The 23,159-nt window shown below is 47.5% G+C and overlaps 2 long non-coding RNA genes across 4 annotated transcripts in view; one reads left to right on the forward strand and one right to left on the reverse strand.

Moving 5' to 3' along the window:
* LOC142362790 (uncharacterized) overlaps window positions 1-11,345 on the forward strand; it is a 30,979-nt gene extending 19,634 nt beyond the window's left edge. For 2 of the 3 annotated variants that reach the window (XR_012765288.1, XR_012765289.1), the window contains one exon: window positions 1,044-11,345. This is a non-coding gene — a long non-coding RNA (uncharacterized LOC142362790). The remainder of the gene's footprint in view (window positions 1-1,043) is intronic. The other variant, XR_012765290.1, reaches the window with a different exon arrangement.
* The window catches only part of LOC142362791 (uncharacterized), a 165,602-nt gene continuing 150,823 nt past the window's right edge, over window positions 8,381-23,159 (reverse strand). Inside the window, exon 3 of the long non-coding RNA XR_012765291.1 lies at window positions 8,381-8,469. This is a non-coding gene — a long non-coding RNA (uncharacterized LOC142362791). The remainder of the gene's footprint in view (window positions 8,470-23,159) is intronic.

Below are 23,159 nucleotides of genomic sequence, written 5' to 3' on the forward strand. Positions count from 1 at the left end.
AATCCAAAGATGAGCGGTGGCATTAGTGGTAAAAACTTGGTGACCCAGCAGTGACCCAGCCCAGCAGTTCCTCTGGAAGGTGAGCACAGACAGCCTTTCTGGCACAGCAGAGATGTCTAACCTGAAATCTGGATGACCAGGAGCCAGGAGGTGACAGACAGGGCCACTGTTCTCCGCGGGCTCTTTGTTCCCATCTGCCACCTCTAGCAGAGCACCCAAACTATGGGGCAGGGCGGGCGCTGGGCTCTCCCAGCCCACTCTCTGCTGAGGAGCTGCTGCTGTAGTGCAACGTGCTGTTGAATCATTGGGCTGGAAAAGCAAGTGCACGTAGGGGAGCATGGCTGTCCTACCTACTGGTTCACATGGGAGTTTGAGATTCTGGACTCTGCTCCCAGGACTGTTTATGCATTTTACATGAAACAGTCACCAGGTAACGTATAATCCCTGATCAAAGCCCTCAGGGGATTTAGGCAAAGCAACGCCCAGTTTCTGGATCCTGATCAGACTTAGGTGTGAATTGGGCTGAGCCGCTTGGCCCTGTCAGGACTGGGGCAGTTCTGGGCATGCATGAAGGTGGAACTCTAGATAGCTGATGAGCTTGAAAGTATTAAAAGAAGCTGGAGATTGAAGGGGCCAGATAGTGGGAAGGACCTAGGAGCTGCAGTGGGTTTATAGGCCAGCAATTCAATCTAAAGTGCAGATTTAGGGTAAAACATCAGGTACTCCAGTAACAAAATCCTCTTGCAGGGAAACAATTGTTCTCACAGATGCCTGAAGTGGAAACTTATTTACATAACCATTTAATGTGCTTTTTTAAAAAAAAGAAGTCCCATCCTAGCCACTGCATTTGCTTGGATTTGTTTCCACTAGGCTGCATGTGCTGAGCTGCACAATGGTGGCTGCCGTATGAATAGCTTGTTATTCTTACCAAGCGTGACAACTGCTGTAGCGAAATCAAGAGCAACCTGCTCTAATGTAAACTGATTTCAGTTTGCCCCCGGCAGTCCCAGCTACCTCATCTAACCTCTTTTTTTTTTTTCCAGTCTTTTTTACTTTTTTCCTTCACTGAAGACGCACCCTACGCTTTCTTGTAAGGTGTTTTATCACTCTGGCTGTTGCACTGGTGTCTATGACTTGCAGATGAGCTTCACTGGTATTATCCTTGATGCATTCCAAAGCCACCTGGACCCTTGGAGTCTCCAGCAAATGCAGACTCCAGCTGCCTGTCCACTCCAGGGATGAGCTCTGTGGTGGCTGGTGACTGTACCCAAGAACAGCTAGCTACAAAGCACCACAGATGTGTGTCTGGCTCTTGATGGGGCTGTTGCATCTCTGATACCCACCTGCATATTTGGAGAGTGCTGCAGGGCTGGGTGACTGCCGACAGAGAGAGGCTTATTAAGAGCGACGCTGCTGTCAGGCTGCGTACATCCCATTCATCCAGTGGGAAGCCGTGGTATTGGTAAGGGAGCGGGGGGCATCGGGGAGTGGATTTGGGGCAGGCAGTGCTGTGGGAGCAGCAGTCCGAGTTGGCGATCATAGCTGCCAGATCGGTGTGTGTGATGGGTGTGATGTAAATTGCTATCTATAAATAAATACCACAACAGCATTTTAATGAGATGTTTTCTAGTAGCACTTGTCCAGGCTGGTTGTGTTAAGGCTGGAGAAGTATCTCCAAGCAAGCTTCTTGGCGAAACCTTCATAAACACAGTCTCACCCAAGATCTAACTATGATTTGTTTGGATAAGAGGTTTTGCTTGTTTGTTTCTGAACATACTTTCAAATATGTTTGGGTTTTCACTTTTATTTGTTGATTTTTACCTTCTTGCCCCAGGTTTTGGTGTCACAGAACCTAACTGATGCAGAGCTAGGGGACAAATCTGGTGCCTTTTCTGAGCATTTGTTGTTCTGATGAGACACAGCCTGCAGAAGGGCTGAGTTGCCTGGGTCTCTGGGGCTGGGAGGCACGTGGGGCTGTGACTCGCAGGAGTGACCGGTGTCTCTCCACAGACTGGCAGGTAGCAGCACCCTGGCCCCTCTTGGAGAGTGCCATGTCCTTTGCTTCTCCTGCTGTTCCGACACACCTGGCACTGCAGCCAGCACCGTTTGGAGGCATGGTCCCATGCATCCCCGCCCCACATTTGCAGTGTGGTTCTGCTGAGACTCAGCAACCAGCTTCAATATTTTTTTTCATGGCAGCTAGCTATTTTTCTGAACTTTTGGCAGCCTGGGCTGCAGGAGACACAGCCGCGCATAAACAGTGCACAGCATAGCGAGTTGGTGGGACTCAGCCACATCCACTGCAGCAACTCATGTGTGCTGTAGGGTCGCACTGCACACGTACACCCTGTTTATCTGACCTGGTCAGCAGAGTTCCACCCCCCCAGCATCGTGTCAGATCCCGTACGGTTGTCCCCTGCATGCCCAAGTACATGGGCTGCTTCATACCTCCATGCCAGGGTAGATCTGGGACCAGAGACGGACCATGGTTCTCTATCTGAACCAAGCAGATCCTGGTGGGAGGCAAATACTGAGGCAGGAGTTGGGTTTGGAGGCCGGATCTTAGGCATTGCTTTCACAACATTTCAGACCAAAACAATGGTTTCATCAGAAAGCCTCTCAACATGTTAAGTTGCCACCACAAGAATGCGTGAGAGCTGCAGATATCCAAAACAAAGCCGAGAAACAGTCTTTCTCATGATAGCTCTGAACTGAGGAGTTTTTTGTGAATTTGAGCCCTGTGCGTTAATGGCAGGACCTCTTTTCTGCTCAGTTTGAAGATCTGAGAGAGAAAGTTCAGTTCTTTGATCCTTAAACACAGCATCTCTGAAGTGAAGTCTCTTGACTGTCTGGACTTGTGATGCGTACTCAGAGTTCATTCGTATTATAAATAAATAATTGGCAGGTGATGCTATGGGGATAACAGCTTCGATTCTTTTTGAGGAATCATTAACTCCATCCAAGGTCTCCCTGATCAACAGCTATAAAAAAAACCCAAACCAACAAAACAACCCACAAAATAATACTGGTCGGAAGGGGGACATCCGGAGGGCTGCACTCTTCAACATTAGCTTAGGTTGCTCAGGGCTTTGTCCTTTAAGTTTTTGAAATCTCCAAGGATGGGGATTTCACAAACCTCTCTGGACACCTGCTCCAGTTTAACTGCTCTTATTTTGAAAAATTTCTATGATGTTCTGTGGAATTTCTCTCGCCACAACTCGCAGTCATTGCTCTTGTGCCATGCACCTCTGTGGAGATCCTGGCTCTGTTCTCACTCAGACAGGGTGTGATTTGCCATCATCGCTGCAAACGCACGCTGCTGACTCCTCTTTAGCTTTTTGTCCACCAGGATTCCAGGTCCTTTTTTTTAGCAAAGCTGCTTTTTAGCTGCTTGGTTCTCAGCCTGTGCTGTTGCACAGGTTTATTCTGTGTCAGGTGCAGACTTTACATTTGTCCTTGCTGAATTTCAGAAGATTTCTTTCAGGCTTGTCTTCCAGGTTGCCAAAGATCACCTGAAAGGCTGCCTTGTCCTCCAGCATGATGACCTACAACCTCAGTTCAATGTCATGCACAGACTTGCTGAGGAACCATTGTGCTCTGACATCCAGGTTGCTAGGTTGCTGGTGAAGACTGGCCCTAGCGTTGTCACTTGAGAATGCCATCTGTTAGTGCCAATTAAATATCTAGTTGTTGACCATTATTATTTTTTGAGCTTTGTGGCCCAGCCATGATCTTTTTTAAGCCAGGCTGTGGTCCATCCGTTCAAGCAATACCACCCCAGTTTGGCCCATATGGGAGACAATGTCAAAGGCCACGTGAAAGGCAAGTGACATCCACTGGTTCCCCACCTCACCCATCCAGCCTGTCATTCCAGCACAAATGACAGCCACCTTGGCTGGGCACAATTTGTCTGTGGTAGATCTGTGTGGGCTGTTCCTAGCTGCCTTCTTGTATCTGGACGTGGCTTCTGTGTGGACTTGCTCCATAACATTCCCAGGAAAAATGTGCTGATATCTTACATAAGACATCTTCATCTTTGCTAATGCTTTGGTTAATCCCTTTCAGAAGAAGCCTGTTGAGTTTGTGAGACCTTCAGCATGAGTCTGCAGTGTTGACTGAGGCAATTTTGGTCTGGAGTGGCTGAGTGGGTCAAACTCAGACGCAACCTAACCAGGAGACACCTATTTCTCCTCTGTTCGGAATCCCTTTCTTCCCAGCCTTGCCTCCAAGGACAATCTTGCTGTTGTTGCCATGGCCTTTGTGTTACATCAGGGCAGGTGCCCTAAGGGTAGGAAAAGGGACAAGAGGAGGAATGAGGCTACCAGGCCAATGGCCAGTAGAGTATGGTAGTGTCAGATCCTGGCACCTGGTAAGGATTCAACTAGTCTGAGTGAAAGGGAAAAACCAGGAAGAAGAAAGGGTAATGTACTCATTTGCACAAGGGCCTGTAGTAGTTTGGATTCACAGAAAATGGCTGAGTTTCACTGGGTATAACTTTGGTTCACTGAGGTCTGCAGTAGAATACCGAGGTAAGTACTACTACAGAACGTAAGAAACAAAATGGTTGGAAAGCCACCAGGTCTGACTGTGGGGCCAGTGCAGTACGAATGCTGCTTGGCCAAGCTGGCACACCCTTGGGTGGCTTGAGGCTCATTCCTGCTACAAGGGCCTGGCTGCAGCCACGCCACCTGCTCCCAGCCAGGGAGATGCCTGCGACATCCCCCAAATCACTCCATATCTGTGGAAAACAAAACTCCTGGAAGTGCTGGTCAGGATGGGCTGGCCTCATGGAGGGCCTTGTGGGATTCTCCGGGGCCTCCATGGCTGGAAAGGCTTGGCAGAGCAGACACATCCCCTGGAACTGCAACCGGACCGCGTAATTGCAGCTGAGCCAGGCGCAGTGGCAGGAGGTAACGGCTCTGTAGGAACACTTGGGCATGTCTTGCTAATTAGAAGAAACATACATAATGCTGTCATCTTGTGTTGTACCCATACTAGTGTGATTGTGTTTCTATGATGGACTTGCATTTGTAATGTCCTTACTAGCACACGGGAAGACTTTTAACAGTGATGCACAGAAAAGCAAACGGGACATTCGTGTAGCGACAGCGCTGCTGTGGAGCCACGTGCATCTCTAATGAAGGAGACACAGTCTCTGAGTTTGGATTCCTCTGCACGGCAGGCTGAGGTTTCCAGGGTCCCAAGGTGAGTGCGAGTACCTGTGCGCCGCAGTCCCACGTGCGTCAGTGAAAGCTGGTTTGCCGGGTCACCCTCCTGCAGCAACACCATGTCATTGAAAGTTGTTTGCTTGTTACTGAGACACTATCGCAAGGTGTGGTGCCCTGATGGGAGCCTAGCAGGGAAGCGACACTCTCCTTCGCCTCCCCGCCCGCCTCTGGCAGATGGCCTGAGGGTCTCCTCTTGGCCCCACGACAGAAAGCAGCTGATTCACCTCTGCCCAGCAGTAACCATGTGTTGCTGCTGACTGCACGCTCCCATGTTGGCATCGGAGTGGTAAGCCTAGACCTCACTGCTAAGATTAATTGCAAAGTAAAAGCATGATTTCTTGATGTCTATTTTATATTCAGCCTAGTAAAAATTAATAGATGGTATAATTTACTTGTGATTTTTTTAAATGATCATTAATGATCATTAAAATGCTGCTAATTGCTATTACCCTGCCACGCTCCTATTTCAAACTAGAAAGCAGTTCTGATAGCACAAGTTTTACAGCATTTTTGTTTCTTCCTTTGCTTTTGGAAGAGTCCTCTTTTTACAATTCTTTTATTCTAGATCCCCTTGTGTAAAACACAGCTCCTTCTGGAGGGACTTTGCCCTCCTGAAAGCTTATCGTTTTATCCCCTCAGCTTTAGGACAAAATTATTCCCTTGTCAGTGCAGTTCTTATTGAACCAGGCTGGCTTGGCAGGTCTCCACTCCTTCTTTGTTTAAGTTTATTTATTTTTATATCAGAAAGGCAATAAAATTGACAAAAGAGGTTTATTCAAGACTCTAACTGTACAGTTTACCACACAAGCAAAATAAAAGGTCCAACACACTTCCTTTTAATTTATGGCATTGGTGCCCAGCCATTATAGTACCAGCACTAGGTAACTTTTCCTCCCTGCACCTTTTGGAACCTCTTTTGCACCAGCGTCTCACACGGAGCTTTCTGTTTGCTCAGTGTCCTCCATCTGCGCAGGAGGCTGTTGGTGCAAAGTGGAAAACTTTTAACAGAAGCCCCAGCCCCCAGCGTGCAGGGCTCTCCCTGGGCGGGAGGAGCAAGGCGAGGGGCTCTAGGGCACCTTCAGCTGCTCAGCCGGGGGCTCCGGCCGTGACACAGTCTGCAGGAAGGCCCGCGGGAGCCCTCTGGGTGGAACCAGGGGTCCCCTGGGGAGTCCAGCCATCTCCTGGTGCAGGCTGCGTGGAGCCCATCCCCACTGGGGATGCTCCCGAACACCTCATCAGGACCAGCTGTAGCCTCCCCTTGGCTCAGCGCCGAGCCAAGCGTCTGGGTGATCGTGCTCGCCGATGGCTGCAGCCAGAGGCCAGCCTTTGGGAGCTCTGGTTCCGTCTGACAGCCTCTGGCTGCCTGCGCCCGGCCCTCGAGAGCCCAGTGCAGCTGCGGTGAGGTGACCCGGGCTTGGTGCGCCAGACACGCACGCTGTCCAGCCCTCCCCAACACAAGCGGTGCCTCGCCTTTGGGCTGCTTAGAGAGAGGGCTTTACCTCCCCTTCTTGTACCAGGAAGGCCAGTCTCCGCAGGGGTTGCCTTTTCTTTTAAATCTATACACTAAAAGGCATCATCAAATGCTGTAACAGGGGTGCAAGTACTGACTCTTCGGATGCACTGAGGGACTGCAGGCCCTCCGTGCAGTAAACAGAAAGCAGGGAGGTTCTGCAGTTCATTTCCAAACAAGACGAGTGGGAACTCTCAAACCAGGAGGCGATGAGCGTGTCTGCAGGTCTGGTTTCTCCTGTCCCTGAAGTGAAGGTGGGCATTAGGCTGAGGTGTGCAACATCCACATCATGCCTCATCGGAGATTTGCCAATATCCATCTGTTGCTTTCCACTCTTTAGCAACCAAACAGAAACTTTTCAGCTGCTACCTTCTGGGTGACATGGTTTGAGAAATAACCTTTCAGTCACTATTGCAGCATTGTGAACATGTTCTGAGGTGACACAACGGCTGCATCACGTGAGCAGAGCACGTTATGTCAGAGCTACCTGTATTCTCCTGTATGGTCCAGGCAGTTTGTTACCAAAAATGTGGATTAATTCTCTGAGTGATACTTAACACACTGCAAGGGAAATGCTCCAGATGGAGTTGCTCAGGCTTACATGAACATATTTGCCTGTTACAGAAACATTTAAACTTACTACTGCTGAAACACTGTCAGCAAAGCTACCTTGGCTGCTGTGGGAGTGGGACTGGGTCAGTAATGCCATGTTATGGTAGACAGGCCAGGCTATATCACTGATATTGTGGTTACTCAGGAGGCAGTTGCCCCTCTAGTTAGTTTTGGGAAATATATTCAAATTTCAAAATTCGTACTGTCATATTAAACCACTCTAAAAATGTAGGTAATGATATGTAACAGACAAAGGTATCTCTCCCCAGTGAAGCCGTGTTGAGTCATTTTATATTACCACCAAAGCAACAAAACAAGTTTTTACAACAATAGTTGGCAGTATTTCTATTAAATGGCATTAGCCAATAATTTCTAAAACTGCCTGTTAATTATGGCATTCAACCCTTGCGGGCAGTTCTATTTTACACAAGTGCAGTCCAGTTTCCAGCTATCAACTGAAGTTTGTCGTAGCCAAACAAGACCATGGTGTTAGCAAATTCCTTTCTGGGGTAAATCTATTGTCATTAGGGTTTTGATTTTTTGGTATTGTTTTTTGATTGTTGATTTGCTTTTAATCCTGCGTGGCCAGGTAACATTCAAAAGAGAGATACCTCTGGGCAGCTTGTCTGGCCGGTGCGCGAGGGCCTGCCAGCTCAGGTCCAGCGCAGCTCCTGCACTCAGCCACGGCACTCTGCGGCTGCGGCTGGGTGGCTGCGGCAGCCAGCCTGGCTCCAGAGCCCGCGTAACCCGCCGTCACGCCACGGCTCGGACACCGGCCACACACAGCTGGCCCAGAGGAGCAGCCCTCGCACAGTGCCGCGTCTGCGCTGTGGCCGCCAGCCCGGGCTGGGGACGGCTGGCAGTTGCCCTGCAGAAAGCGCCAAGCGGGCTCCATGGGAGGCTGCCTGCTGCTTGGGGTGCCCGGCTCCTCCGCCTGGGCTGCCAAGGCGCACGGTGCGGCCCTCGAATACTGACCCTCCTCTGCGCACTCGGCAGGAGCCGCGCGGTGCTGTGTCCGTCTGTCGCTGTCCTCAGCTGCTCTCTGGAGGTGTCTGCTGCACATCTGGAGGACATCGCGTCATGCTGTGAAGCTTCATCTTCTAGCTGCACGAACGCATCCTAGAACACAGAGAGCAGGAGCAGATAAGGATAAATCTTTTGTAGGTAACTGTAACAGTGGCAAGAAAAAAGTGACATTTGTTTTGTACTTAACCACTTTGACGAGCTGTAATTGTTATTGCTATTCTTAGTGCTACTATTGCAGTATTACCTGAGGCTGCCCAGTCAGCACTGAGCTCCATTGTATTCAGCACAAACGCACCCAAACCCCTCCAAAAAACTTCCAGTTCAGAAAGCAAGTGACTTACAATGGTGAAGAGGAGGGATAAAACCAAATGGATACAATTAGCTTAGGCACAACTTAGTCATCCTCTTCTTGGTATAATTACAAAATGGACAAAGGTAGCGCCAACTAACCTCAAATGCCCTTCTAGCCATAATTAATTATATTGCATAATAATGGTTTCAGTTTAAACATTGTTTAAAACTGATGCTTTGCTCGAAATTACTGTACAGCCACACTTACATCTTGCACAACAGACACATAGCAGTGTCTGGACTTCCATTTTCTATTTTGTTGCGTCATCTGTGCATAGGAAAAGCTCTTGACCAAAGAGGAGTCAGTGGTAGAGCGGTAAATAAAAGTGGGTAGATTCATCGGTCTGTGGTATATAAGGAGTAGGTAAATACTAGAAGTGCCCAGAGTAGAAGTGGGTACAAAGGGAGTGCCCTTTGCCTGCGTTTACCCTTGACTACACCACTTAGAAGAGTTGCATAATTGATACAATTGAACCACATCAGTCCTTTATTTATAGAACATAATGAAATGGTTTTCAGCATCCTGGATCACACTGCATGGATGATTGCCATGTATGCACCAGGGAGAATAAATAAAAACATTTGCCTGAGGTATTATGTCTCTTCACCTGCTCTAGTTGCATCCAGGCCTTGGAGAGCGGTTCTGTGAGGAGCGCAGCTCGGATTCCTGCCCTGCTACTGCACATGCCTCGCTAGAGGAGAGCCACAGTGATGCTGCTCTGTAGCGTTGGAGCCTCACGTTTCCCGTGTAGCACGTAAAGCGTTGTCGTAGTTTGGTGGAGCTTAGGGTGTGCTCATACCTAAACGCACCACAGACTGTTGAGCACAGGCCCCGGCGTTGTACTCAAGGGAGTCTTTGTTCAGGCTCCACAGCCTTGCATGTGACACAAATCTGGCTTACCTAGAAAGCGCACGGGCTGAAGCTCAAAAAAGAAAAAAAAAAGAAAAGAAATCGTGTGGCATTTGATAGCTGCTCTCAGTGATGGAAATGGAAGCGAGCCACGAAGCAGTCCCCTGCTAAAGACAAGTGACATAGATGATCTGAGCCTGCTGCTTGAGACACAGGCTCCCACAGCAGCTCGTGCTTGTGACGCTCTCTCATTACCGAGTCTGACACTGTGGCTGGACGTCAGCCAAGGAAGACTCCGGTCTACAGAAGCAATGAGCATCAGGTGGCACTGAGACAGGGTTACTGTAAAAGTTACATAAAATAGAACAAAGCACTGCTATTATTTTACCTTTTTTTGTTGCTATTATTGCAAAAAAATGGATAATTTAGAAGTATTTGTCTTGCTGGATCATTTGTCCATCTTCATATGATGTTCTGCTGTTCCTGTTGCATCATTTGAATCTGGCCTTTAGTTACGATGCTACATTGTTTTATGTATACACTTTATAATTAGAACTACTAATTGCAAGCTTGCTTACTGCCTTTAGTTGGCTTTTCCAGAGCATTACTAGCAAAAAGATTGCAATTACTCAGTTCTTTTCAATTGCTTGGTGAGTATTTTCATAAATTGGAAAGAAAACAGGACTAGGTTTTTAACTTACCCTATTTCTAAGCTTTACACAGTGCCCATCTGGTGCACAGAAATGAACGGCATCAAAAATTGCATCTTTTTCTTTTCTCAAAAATTCTCCTTTTCTAAATACAAAAAAAAAATTTAATCACCACATCAACGTACACTAGCTGTTATATTGGGGTTTAACTGGCTTTTTGACATGTAAAACTTGAGCGTAGACACTGACATATTCTCGATACATCTTGAACTGAAAAAAATCCATACAGGTTAATGGTCCTGCAAGAAGGAGCTAGTTATTTCCCCACACATGCTGCAAACTTAGACACAGAACATTTTAGCATTTGTTAATTTGACTTTGCTGATGATTCAGTGATGTTATTCCACTGAAAAACTGGAGTAACGTGGAAATGAATCAGGCTCATTGGCTCTGCACCTCACTATCTAAAATGAGGATCCACCTACAGGTAAAACACTATCATCCTGCAAGTATCTTGCAGCCTGCAATCTGTTCTGGCTTGCCAGATCTTCATCGGAAAAGGATTGCATAGGTTCAAAATTAAAGCGCATGCTGACTGCATTTAGTCAATGGGAATACTCCTGAACAAGGTGAGCTGGTTTTGGCTTTTCTAATTACAAATCGCTCAATCAAAATTAGCAGAGCACAGGGTTCCTTTTTTTTGCTGCTGATGTTTTCATTACGTGCTGCCACAGATGCAGAAAGCATCTCCTCCGCCGCCTGCCCACAGGGCTGCGAGGCCCGGGGCCGGCACCCCACAGAGAGGCGCGTGTGGAGGGACTGCCGGGAGCGCAGTGCATTCAGGTTCGCTCTCTCCCGTCACCACGCACTGAGGCTGGTGGCAGCTCCAAGGAGACACCTCCGAGCGCGTGTTCTTGCGGCAATGGGAGTTACATCAGACACTACAGCTGTTTTACTGGCAGCCAGGAGCTCAGCTTCACCGTGTTAGACCTCAGCAAACACTCCATGGCAAATAATGCCAGAAAGTGTACGTAAATGCCGTCAGCTTATTGGGTTTTCTTCCTTCGCTGTGATCATCTCATGATTTATTAAATAGCGCCTATTCAAACTGCCAAAAATTTCCCTTGTATGTCAGTCTTGGTTTGTTCCTTTCCCAAAGTCAGTCTGAAAGGGCATCTCATAGAACTCTGCATTCACCCAGTGCCTGCAGACGTAGCCCTCTCCCCCCGTGCAAATGCTGTACATTTACCTCTCCTGTACCTTGTGCTTAAACTGACTAATACAGAAACGCATCCCAGTTATAACATGGTCCCATCTCAGCAGGAAACACGGCCAAATTTGACGAACCACCATCACAGAGGACCTGAGCAATTAACTGCGTGTATAGTTTTATTTGGTGGGGTGGAGGGGGTGATTAAGGCGAGCTGCCTTCAGCGTGTCAACAGGCTGGGAGAGGGGCCCAGCTTACACCTGACGAGTGCATGGGGAACACAACTGGAAGAGCTCTTTTGTTTCCACCACCTGGCTAGAGCATCACCTCGGGGAGCATCTCTGCTGCTGCCAGCACTGAGCGAGGCCTCGGGCACGCCGCTTTGCTGGACACAGCCCAGACCCCCCTCCAGACCTGCAGACAGGGTGCCCAAGTGCAGCTCGCCCAGGCCTCGGGGGCTGAGAGCACCAGGCACGAGCAGCGTCACGCAGGCTGACGTCAACCCTGAGACGTCGCTGCTGGGATTCGCTGCATTTCACAGCACAAGCTTCTTCACCCCATTCAAGGCTTCATCTTTGGGTCTCCAACCTGAAATCAAGGCAGGCATCAGCAGGGGAAGGTGGGTACCGTCTGCTGGCATTCAGCTGGCAGCCGCTGAGGGCATCAGGCTGCGGTGACAACTGGGCGACACCAATTTGCCGGTGACAGGAGGGCCGTGACCTGCTGCTCCCCTGCCAAAGGTGCAGTCTCTGCGGCCAGGTTTGGCTGCAGCAGATGGGAGATAAGAACCACGTTTAATTCACTGCCTGGCTTTCAGGAGCAAGGTGATGGCTTCATTCTGCAGGGACGCCAAACCTCGACCAGCATTGAGCAACTGTCACTGTCCAAGAGACACCAGATGAACCAATGAAAAGTGAAACATCACGAGAAAAAATAAGAAATGAGCCAAAAAGGCAGAATTTTAGAATAACACTAATGTAAACACTGGCCTGTTAAGAAATGCCAGCCTAGTTTTTATCTTGTAGCAGGGAGATTGTTTCTGAGAACCTATGCAGCATCAAATGAATTCATAAACCTCCGTACCAGGTGCAATCATTAGTCAGTAAATGAACTACACATAATTATCTGCTTTCTATTTAACTCACTTGGCTTCCAGTTTCTTACTCTCCATAGAGTGAAACTCTCTATCTCTCACACAAACACACTCTCCATGGGCAAGGAGGTTTTGGAGGGCTGCCATCGTCCTGACTCACGAATCAGACTCCATGATTTGAATGCTATTTATCTCAGCCTGCAAACAAAGAAGATGGCTATGTGTCCAACGAGAGAATAATTATTGTTATTACATTTATAGAGCAAGAAAGTCAGGAGTTGGGACCCCGGGGGACAGGCGGCAGGACGGGTGAGCCGGGCAGAGGCAGGCGGCCATGGGCACTGCTCAGCGCAGGCCTGTGCCAGCTCCTCGCGGGGCTCCGGGCCCCTCAGTCACCTCGGCCCGGGGATGCTGCCGTGGAGGGGATGCTCACTGGGAGCTGCGAGACCACCTCCCCGAGGGCTCCTGCCAGGACACCAGGGCAACGCCGGGCCCGCCAGGGTTTTGGCAGCGGCTGGAGGGAGTTGGGGTGGCACAGGGCACTCTGGACGGCTCCACTGCTGCAAGGCAGAGGATGGGGACGAGCCAGCCCCGGCTGCACGGGGCAGCAGCGCTGACAGGGCAGCCTCCTGCTTGCACCAGACACCGCGTGTTTTGTTCTTGTGCAGACGCCGGCTGTACACTTGCATCCACAATTACTTCAACTGAACTATAAAGAAAGAAAACACAAACCCAGCGCAGAAAAAGCTTGCTTTGCAAGTAACAGCCACAGCATGTCACTTAGAAATAAAAATGTCCCTTGAGATGACGTTTGGGCTCACCCTGCTCCACAGCTCCAGTGCAAGCTTGGGCAGAGCAGCCCGGCTCCACCGCCTGGGAGAGCTTCGGACGCTGTGACGGTGGCAGTGCCGTGCGCGCCCCAGGCTTGCTCCGGCCAGGTGAATGCTCTGTGGTCTCAGAGAGTGCAGTGACAGGGGAGGCTCTACCAACCCTTCAGGACTGTCCAGGGTAGGCAGTAAGTTTGGGATAACCAATCATTTGAAACCAATATTTCTAAAATACATCTGCCAGTCGAAAGCCTCATCTCGGCCGGGATTTCAGGATGTCTCCTGAATTTCGAGGGCACACCACGCCCTGCTAGGAAGGGGGCCGCGGGCCTCTGATGTGTGACTGCTTCCAAGGCACGCGCCTGCACAAAACCCACTCACGTTTCTCGCCGGGCTCACAGAGACAGCCACCCATGTTCATGGCTGACTTCTGGTGCATCTGTGCAGCGGGATAATGACTGTTGGCTTTTCATCAGCTTGGGACCACCAAGCAATGGCCCTGGCCATCACAGCCTTGGCGCTGGAGGTGACACCAGACTCTCAAAATGTTTTGGTTTGTGGTTGAAGGGCGCAGCCAACCATGGTAACAGCACGTGGCACTCTGTTGAGAAAGCTGGAAAACGTGTTATTTACTTCCATTAGCTCAGCTTTACGATGGTGAAGTTTGAGGCACCTTGCAACTATCTCAAATGATCTTTAGGTTAACAACATACATCCAGGGAGACAGCAGGACAAACAGGCAGCTGAAAAGGTTACCTGGAAATAACAACTAATTTAGAATGAACCTCACACAGGGAACAAGATATCCTCTTCTTGTTCTCCCAAGACCAATGTGAAGCACTTCCAAATTTTGTCCTTGTTATTGGAGGGGACACAAAACCAATAATCTGCGTAATTATCAATGCTCAAAAAATACAACTAAAAAGGTTAGATAAATAACTTGATGTCCCTTCTACTCAACCCGTTTTTAGAATCAAGTTTTATCTCGATAGATGTTTTAACTGATGATTGAATCCATTTTAACACCCTAGGAAGTAACATGGAAAGGCTTTGACTAAGGAAGAATTGCCAATGCAATGATAGGCAATGATACTGTGGATCACAAAGCATTCCTTTGGGGATGTGCATTGAAGTGCTGGCTTTTTTAAACTGCAGTAAATTTTCCTTACTTAATTCCCTTTTCAGAACAACTTATATTTTCTGGAGAAGGTTGACAGAAAACACCTATATGCCAACATTAACATCCCAGGGAAAAAAGGGCTGTATATGAGAGCAATCAAAAATATTGCTGAGATAACACTAGCCACAAGAGGATAGAATTTGTTTTTACGGACTTGGTAAAGACTGGGAGTCCTGGATCAGGACTTCTCATTCTCCCCAGACTGGCACATCGCCTTGAGAAAGCCAGGCCACTGCTCAGTGCCTCAGTCGGCCTCGCTGTAGCAGCAATGAGACGGCGGCTGCCTCCCCGGCAGCCTGGGAGAACCAAAGGACGTTGCGCCGAGCACCTGAGCTCACAGCACTGCTTAGCCTGTATTTATCATTGAAAATTGCTGCTTCTGTTGAAGATTACTTTAGAATGGCAACAGGCCTTCGTGCCCCAAAACAGTTTGTTTATTTATCTCTCAGTTGTTCGTTTACCAGTTGATCTAGTAAAAATACTACCGCTCCCCACAAATTCGGTCTACAAGGCATTGTAAAATCCTTGAGTGGAGGAAGCAAACAAAATCATACCGTATATTACCAGGCAAGCAGAGAAATAGCTAAGCACAAGACTTCATAAATATTACTGTGCACACAGCAGTTTCTTCATCTCCCTCTCTCCCTCCCTGATACAGAGAGGTTTTATGTTATTATTACAGTAGATAGTAGCCAAACTCATATGAAAAGCACTCCCCTGCTCACAGTCCCGGAGAAATAATGCCATGAACTGTGGGCCAAACGAGAATGCTACAAATACTTCTCTCTGAGCTAGCTGACAGAAAACAGTCAAAAGAACGGGGCTATAAATTGCTGCTTCGTTATAAATCACTGTGTTTGGCACACCTGTTCCAGCACACCTTGGGGCTGTTGCTGGACATAATGTGCCTTTAATTTTTTTATTTTTTCAATATTGCAACCCGGATGGCAGCTGGCTTTGCACCCGTGAGCACGGTCATAGTGTCACACGTACCACAGGACCACAGAGCAGTCATGCTCTTCACTGTCAGACCATGGAGGTTTCTAAAAAATGGTCTTCTCCAGCTGCCTGGCCTTACTGAGTGCGCACGGCAAGGCTCGGGCGCTGTGCTGTGTAACACGGCTGCTGTGGGGCCGGCACGCATCCAAACATCACAGAGCGCGAGCAGAGCAAGTTCAGGGCTGTCTGCACCTGTCTGGAGAGATGTATTTTTTCAGCACAGCACAAGAACTTAGAATCAGGTCCTTTTCCAGTGTGAACACGGCTTATCTTGGTGCAAGATCAGTATGGGAAAATATAGTTCAAATTTGGAGCGAGGAATTTTTCCAAGTTTACAAACTGTTGAATGTTTACAAAGTTTTAAATGGGAGTCAGTAACAAAAGAGCACAGATTCAGCAGATTCAGATTTGCATAAGCCTTACAGTGTCTGGACTTCTTGAGTTATAGCAGTGAAGCTCGGCTGGTATATTGCAGATTAATAGCCTGTTCTTGTGGGGATTTCACTAATTTTTGGTGAAGTTACCCAAGTAATTTAGAATAGGAATATCGTTTACCAGCCCTGGGAAGATTACATCGCTGGGCCATGTTCACGTGTGCTTTGGAAGGCTTAGACAGGGAGAAGGAATGGAAAGAACCGCATCCTCCTCTGGATCACAAATCATGCCTGTTTGTACCTGAAAGACCATAAATTTATCTGTTCGCAGAGTACTGGCATGTCGCCTGGGAACTTCCCTTAAAAGCTGTAGTTCTACTGCGCTGCCCCTCTCAGCGTCACAGGCGGCATCTTTAGCATGCAAAGGACAGCTCTCAGGTCATGTCTGTGGTGCGAAGAAAAATCCCTGGTTAATCCCACAGCAGCTGCAGCGTTGCCTTCCTGTGGCGCTGCTGGGGTATTTTCTCCAGTGGTGCTGCAGCGCGCTGTGGCTCCCAGCTTTTATGTTATTCCACTTTGTCTTGTTGCACAAGCCTTGCTCTAGGATGAAATGTATGAATACATGTTTTGGTGATGTGAAGCAATCTAGCCCTGACCTTGATGCAGTTCCTTACACACATATGAAGCGTCCTCTGAAGCCAGGGAGCGTTTCGCTCTCAAAGCTAACGGCAGGACAGGTCGCGTCCTTTACGTCCTGGCAGGCAAGACCTGCCTGCGTGGCCATGACTCCCAGACCTTCCCAGCATCTTCCTGGCTGATCGGGAGGAGACTCATAACCTGGGCTCCCATGGACAGCTTTGTGGTGTGACCGGGCTCTGTAAATTCAGGAAAATGAACTCAGCTAATGGGCACAGCTGAGAAATACAACCTTTTCTGAAGAACCCATTCCTGGTCCTGCCTCCTGCCGCTCCATGCCAAAGTTATGAACTAACCCCATTTGCAATTGTTTTGCTTCACATATGGGTCCCAGATAGGGAGCAAGAGCCAAAAGAAGGCAAATTTAACTCAATGTGGGAAAGTCTCTGTTGCACTGGGCGCGGGTATATACTGGTGAGCCTGGCTCTACAAACAAGGAAAGGACAAAAAAACCAAAGAGAGGAGAAAAGCTGAGCTGGGAGGGAGGGGCAGAGGAAGATTTTGTGTGTGCCTGGGAAGGAAACAATGGGACAAGGGGAAGGAATTAAAAGAACCACATCCTTCTCCGCATCATAGCCCTGCAGTTTAAGTTACTCCCTCACACTGGACCAGGCCACAGTGTCCTAACTCTAACACTGCTCCCCTGTGACTGCTGTGGTGAAGCTCCATCCCATTAGATGTGTCTCAACCAGGGACCACTACGACAGCAATGCTCTTTGCATGCTACATCAAGGCTCCTTCCTTCTTTCCGATGACATTTGGATGTGTCCCCCACCCTTGCTGGCCTATCCCAAGCCCCTACAAATAAGCTCCAGGCCCACAGCCTCTGTTGAACATGAGCCAAGAGATGTTCTTCCCTTCCCTCCATCTCTGACCCCACAGCCAAGCCAATCCTGCCCCAGGCAGACTAGCTTTCTGAAAAGCTCCCTGCCAGCCTTCAGTGGGGAGGTCTTTCCCACCCACCCCACCTCCCTTAACGCCTCGTGGGGAAGAGCTACACAAGGAAAGGATGAAGGCAAGATAGTATTTCCTTGCACCCACTTGTACCTCTCATCTCTGCTTCCGCTAAGAGCTTCACAAGCTCATCGCCTTGCTCGTGAACTGCTGCATGTCTCATTAATGACAGTATTGGTGCTTTTCCATTATTGCTATATTCCACAATATTTGTACTATTCTTAACATTCACCCTCGTGCAATTGCTGTATGTCCAAAGCATTTGCAGCTATTTACTGCTTATTTCTCCCCAAAGCAGTGCAAGGGAAGTGGGGATGTCAGCACTAGCAGCTCCACTTAGCAGACGGACCAGTCAATACAGAGAGTATAAATGTTATCGGCGGCAGCAGCCTCACCATGTGAGTGTCCAGCATGAGGTCTTGTGGTCTGAACAACCCAGAAACAGGTCTCCTCGATTTACTGGTCCCTTCAGATAAAAAAAGTGTCTGCAAGTGCCCATCCAGTTGGTCACCTGAAGAGCTCTCAGCCATGTACAATGAGCAAAAATGGTTTAAAAAATGTATGCGTGTTTATAAATACACACACATATATGTATATACATACATATGCACATGTATATATGGCTATACATACCTATATATGGGTACACATACATATATACCTGTGCAATGTATAATGTGTACCTAAGGTAGAAATGCAAAGACATAAAATAATGTATATTATATTGTAGATATTATATATATCATACATGCTATATATTATAATATAGACACATCCCTATGAGGTATAATCAGGCTTCACTTTGCTTCAGTAAGCCTTTGACTATGGTCAAGGTATCTGTCTAAATATTTGAGGTTCCCTGTTTGGAGGGCGAACTGTAAAGTCCAACTTCCCTGTCCCAGAGAGCACGGGAGCTTCATCCCTTTTCTCGTAGCACCTGTGAGAGCATTGGGCTGACATTCAGCAGGAGAAGCCAAAAGAACCTGAACACCACCATCCTCTCAGCTCTCTAAGTCCTATGGCTCTGAGGTCACACCACAATAAGTATCACTACTACCTGGAGAGCTTCTGTTGCTGAGAACAAGGCGAGTATAAGGGGGCAGGTTGCACACTTGGAAGTGTACAGAGTCCTTCAGGATTTATTTGTTCACTCCAGAGAGAAAGTGAGTCATGAGAAACCTTAAGGTGGAGCACTGAAAACAAGGAGTGTATAAATGATTAGCAAGGGAAGGTCAGCACTAGTCCTTCAAGTCTGAGCATGTCCCGTTGCCGATGGTACACAGATAATACTAGCTGGATGCCTGTGGTTGCAGGAGAGCAGCTATCACACTTGTAGTCTCTGACACATCTCTGACTCATGTAATATCATCAATGAGGCTGATCTCAGTTTTCTTAAAAAAAGGTAGTTAAGCTTACAGGAGTAAAGTGGTAAAAAAGGGAACTTGATCAACAGACTCAGTTTCAAGTCAAAGGTGCACGTTTGACAGAAGCCAAGCTTTTTTTTTTTTTAAATAACCCCAAATCCCTTTACTACATGGTGAGCCAAATGTAGGGATGGGACATGGACCTGAATTCCACTTGCACTTGTGCAGCAATGCAATTAATCATATTGTCAGACAACATCCGATTGCAGAATCATTATTAACAAACTGATGCAAACAAAAGAAAGCACACTGTCTGTTTTCTTCAGATCACAAGCTGAGTTTAGAGCATTTGCAGACAGGAAAAAAAAATTGGTTGACTTCTTCAGTGAGCAGGAATGACTAGTGCTTCACTTGGAGGTATCTGACAAGAATATTAAGAATTTTTTTTTCTAAGATAAACTCTTCTATACTATTGATTTTAAAGCAAATATTCCGTGGATAACACACCTAAGCACACTAAATATGTTATCCTTCAATCCACTGATACTTGTGGCATTGCATGATGTGGCCTCCAACCAGCGCATGCGGCTGTCCGAAGGCTGCAGGTTCTGCCGTTTTCAGCAGTATCAGCTGTATCAGCTGAAAGGGAACCCAGGCCACTGTTGTAGTTTATCATCCAGCTGTGGCTGCCCTCAGACATCCCTGACACCACACCTCTTACAGAGCTATGCTGTACCTTTCGCACCAGTACTAAGCTTTTCTTCAGATACTCTCCAGTAAATTTCCTGTCATAGACTGAAGTTGGACAGGTGAGCGGCATCAGAGAGATGAGGCAAATCCTGAATGGTGCAGAGCAACAGAAGCTTCTGTGGAATGTGAAAGCACACAATCACGCACCTTTATCTGGTCTTATGCTAAAACGTACATAAGTCATTTCATGGACATCTGCATCAGAAATAACAGGCTGCACAGCACTGGGTGAAAAAGCAATTTTTTGAGTATATTTCTATTTCCAGATTCAAGAGCACAATCCTATCACAACCCAGCAGTTAGAAGGAATGCCAGGAAAAGCTATATATATATATGTATATACAACAGACAACAGTCATCAGTCTGCCTTTTCTCAGGTAGCTTCCCTTGTGCGTTTTTCTTTCACCTACAGTCAGTCTAAGACACTTTGATCCCTACATCCAAGCAGACATCTGGCTGAAAGAAAAGGAGCCAAGAGACCACAAAGAGGCGAAGCCAAGGCCAAGTGTTCTCAGTGAGCTGTGGGGGACGAGATGGATGGGGCACCTCGGACTGCTGGATGGAGGGGTCCAGCTAGAACAGTGGTATGCTCAGCGTGGAAGTGCTTGTGGTTCAGTGGCTCCTGTCCCAGCTGGAATAGGGCAGGTGACAACTGGGTAATGCCACTATAAAACGGGAATGTTGCCCTGTGCCGTCCCTGCCCCTCCTTGCTCCCAGACAGTGGGTAGAAGGAATGGTGATGACTTCTGAGGCAGCAGCAAGGATGTCATCCCCACGTGTCCGGGAAGGATCCTGTCGGGGCCCATTGCCACATGTACACGCTTTCCAGTCTCAGTGCTATCTGACTTACCAGCACTTCCACTGCAGCCACCACTTTCTGCTTGGGATAATACTCCGCTCCTCTGGCAACACTACAGTGCTGGCAGAGTGTGCTTTGCTGGTGATTTACTGAACTGTGCAATTAAATGGCAATTTTGAATGTTAATGAGGTTTAACACTGTGCAGAACTGTACAAAGTTCAATGAAATAATTTTGCATATTTTTCCTGTCTACAGACTTCTATAGCTATGTGCACTCCTATTTGTGGATGTGGTCCATACATCCCTTTGATTTGAGAATCTTAAAACATTTTACAAAAAACATTATCTGTGGAGTAGAGAATCGTTATTCTGAACCATTCTTACCCCTCAGGATAGCTGAGATGCAGGGGAGACATCTCTTCTTCCACACGGCAGTTATATTTTTCAGGACCCCAAGAAATCTGACACTGAACTGGCCAAGAAAAGAAACGAGACTCTTGCTTTGGTAACTGGATGTCAGCTTCCAGCCTGTCAGACAACTTTAATTAACACTTGACCTTGTCTGGTTTGTGGATTTAGTTCTCTTTTTGCTTTCTGATTAACAAAAATAATAGAAAAAGTCTTTGAAAAATAATAGAAAAGATGTCTGGAAAATGCCGATCGTTGTACCAACAACAATAAGTGAATCAGGAGATAGAATTTGCTTTCTTTGCGTATGTGGGGAGTGGCAGAAGGAAGCAGCACCACGGAATGGCTGTGCTATCATCTGCAAGTTCATCGATCCTCTTCTAAGCCATTTCAACAAATGCTACTTGCTGGGTTTGCCCCATCCTTCTCTACCTTCTGCAGTCACGTGGGTACTCACTTGTGCAGCAATAGTGGGGGAGAAGAAGCCAAAACGTAATTGCCTTGCTTAGACAGCTGAACTTCTGAAAAGCAAAAAACATAACCTGATTTGTAAGTGCTGCCTGTGGACTAGGCCCACATACCTACATTTTGCCTAGAATCGTATTTTTCTTGTGCATTTCTACAGCCCCAGTGAGTGCTGGGATCATGGGTGTGCAGCTTACTTACGCAGAAATAAAGTAATGAAATGCAGTCTCTTTGTTTTCTCCTTTGGGAGGTGCTACAGAAGGCTGCCGTTTCCAAAGCAATCGTCAGTGAAATTGTGTCTGCATCCTTTTGTGTGAAACAAAAGAATGAGACGAGACACTGCAAGAGTTACAAACTAATCAGAGGTTTGGCAGCCGCTTTAGATCACAGAAAACTGTCTTGATCCACATACATTTAAATGAATAAATAACCAACTTAACTACTTAAACAGTGCTATCATTCTTTGTCAGTGTGATCCTCGTGCTTATGCAAAGCGTATGAACGCCTTTATGCAGCGCAGACCAGCATGTTAGAGAGAAGACTGGTGACTCACAGTTCCTTGCAATGAACTATGCTGAAAAAGGAGGCTTAAACCTGTAAGCTCAAAATTGCTCTGCCTTCATCACACAGGCACATTGCTATCACACGGTTGACTGGGAGCACAAACAACTTCTCAGAGAAATTCATTAACAAAACCCGTATATTTATTCCTTTTAAAAGACAGGAGGAATAACCCCCAAAGCTGACCAAACTATTTCCTTCTGTCCCCTTTGTTATTTTCTAGTATCTCTGGGCCTGAGTCAAAACCACAGCTGTCCACCAAAGCTTTCCCACTGACTTCTGTGGGGCTCGGATGGCGCTTGCTTGTTATCAAGCTTTGGTGCTGACCTTAGTCTGCCATGTCGTCTCCCAGGCTCCCAGCAAGAGAGAATGGCAGACCCAGACAACCTGAGGAAAGAATTCAGGTTAAAGCTGCCTGGGACTGGTTTCAATATGTGTTTTGAGATAACTGCGAGTGAGGCACGGCTTCAAAACCCAAGCAAAGGAGTGATGTCTCAGCACGATACCCTACCGTGTGTGTGAGGAGCAACAAACACTATAAAACTGGAGGCTTTGGGCAGTGCCGCTGATTTAATAACAAAAAATAAAGAATTGTGATTCATTTTGAAATTTGACCATATTGCTTGTTCTCTCAACTTTGCTGATGTAGATTACTGCTCCATTTTTTTTCCTGGGAAAATAGGAAATACGGACAAACTTTGCAGGTGCAGCTTTCTACCTGGACTGCAGCACTTTAGGTAGCTGTCTGCAAGTGGCCGGGGCATAAATCCTCCGTCATCCAGAACGGCACAGAGGGCATCACAGCCGTTCCCAGGCTTGCTAGCAGAGCCTCAGCAAACTATTGCCACGCATTTGGGTCCCAGCCCAGGACACATCCTCTAAGCATTGCTCCTTGCAGACCAGCAGGCTTGTATCCTCCCATCATCTGTGTTCCCTTCTATTCTGCACAAAAAACATGAAGTGCAATGCAGAAAAAGTCAACGAGTGTTCCATGTATCCAGTAAGACCTTGCATACGAGAGGGAATAGCACAGGGCACCCAGGACAACATAAAAACATAGCTCTGCTTAAACAGGGTGGGTTTTGACTGAAGAAGTAAAACCAGGAACTAGTAAAAATTAGAGGAATAAGGTACAGTTTAATAACCACAATAAACAGCTACTAACCATGTGGTAGTGCAGTGGTTTCCATAAACCCCTGAACTTTGTGAGGCTGCTGGGAACATCCAGTGCTATCTTCTCAGGTGAGAGAG

The sequence above is a fragment of the Opisthocomus hoazin genome, chromosome 12 (assembly GCF_030867145.1).
Source record: "Opisthocomus hoazin isolate bOpiHoa1 chromosome 12, bOpiHoa1.hap1, whole genome shotgun sequence".
NCBI classification, from domain to species: domain Eukaryota; kingdom Metazoa; phylum Chordata; class Aves; order Opisthocomiformes; family Opisthocomidae; genus Opisthocomus; species Opisthocomus hoazin.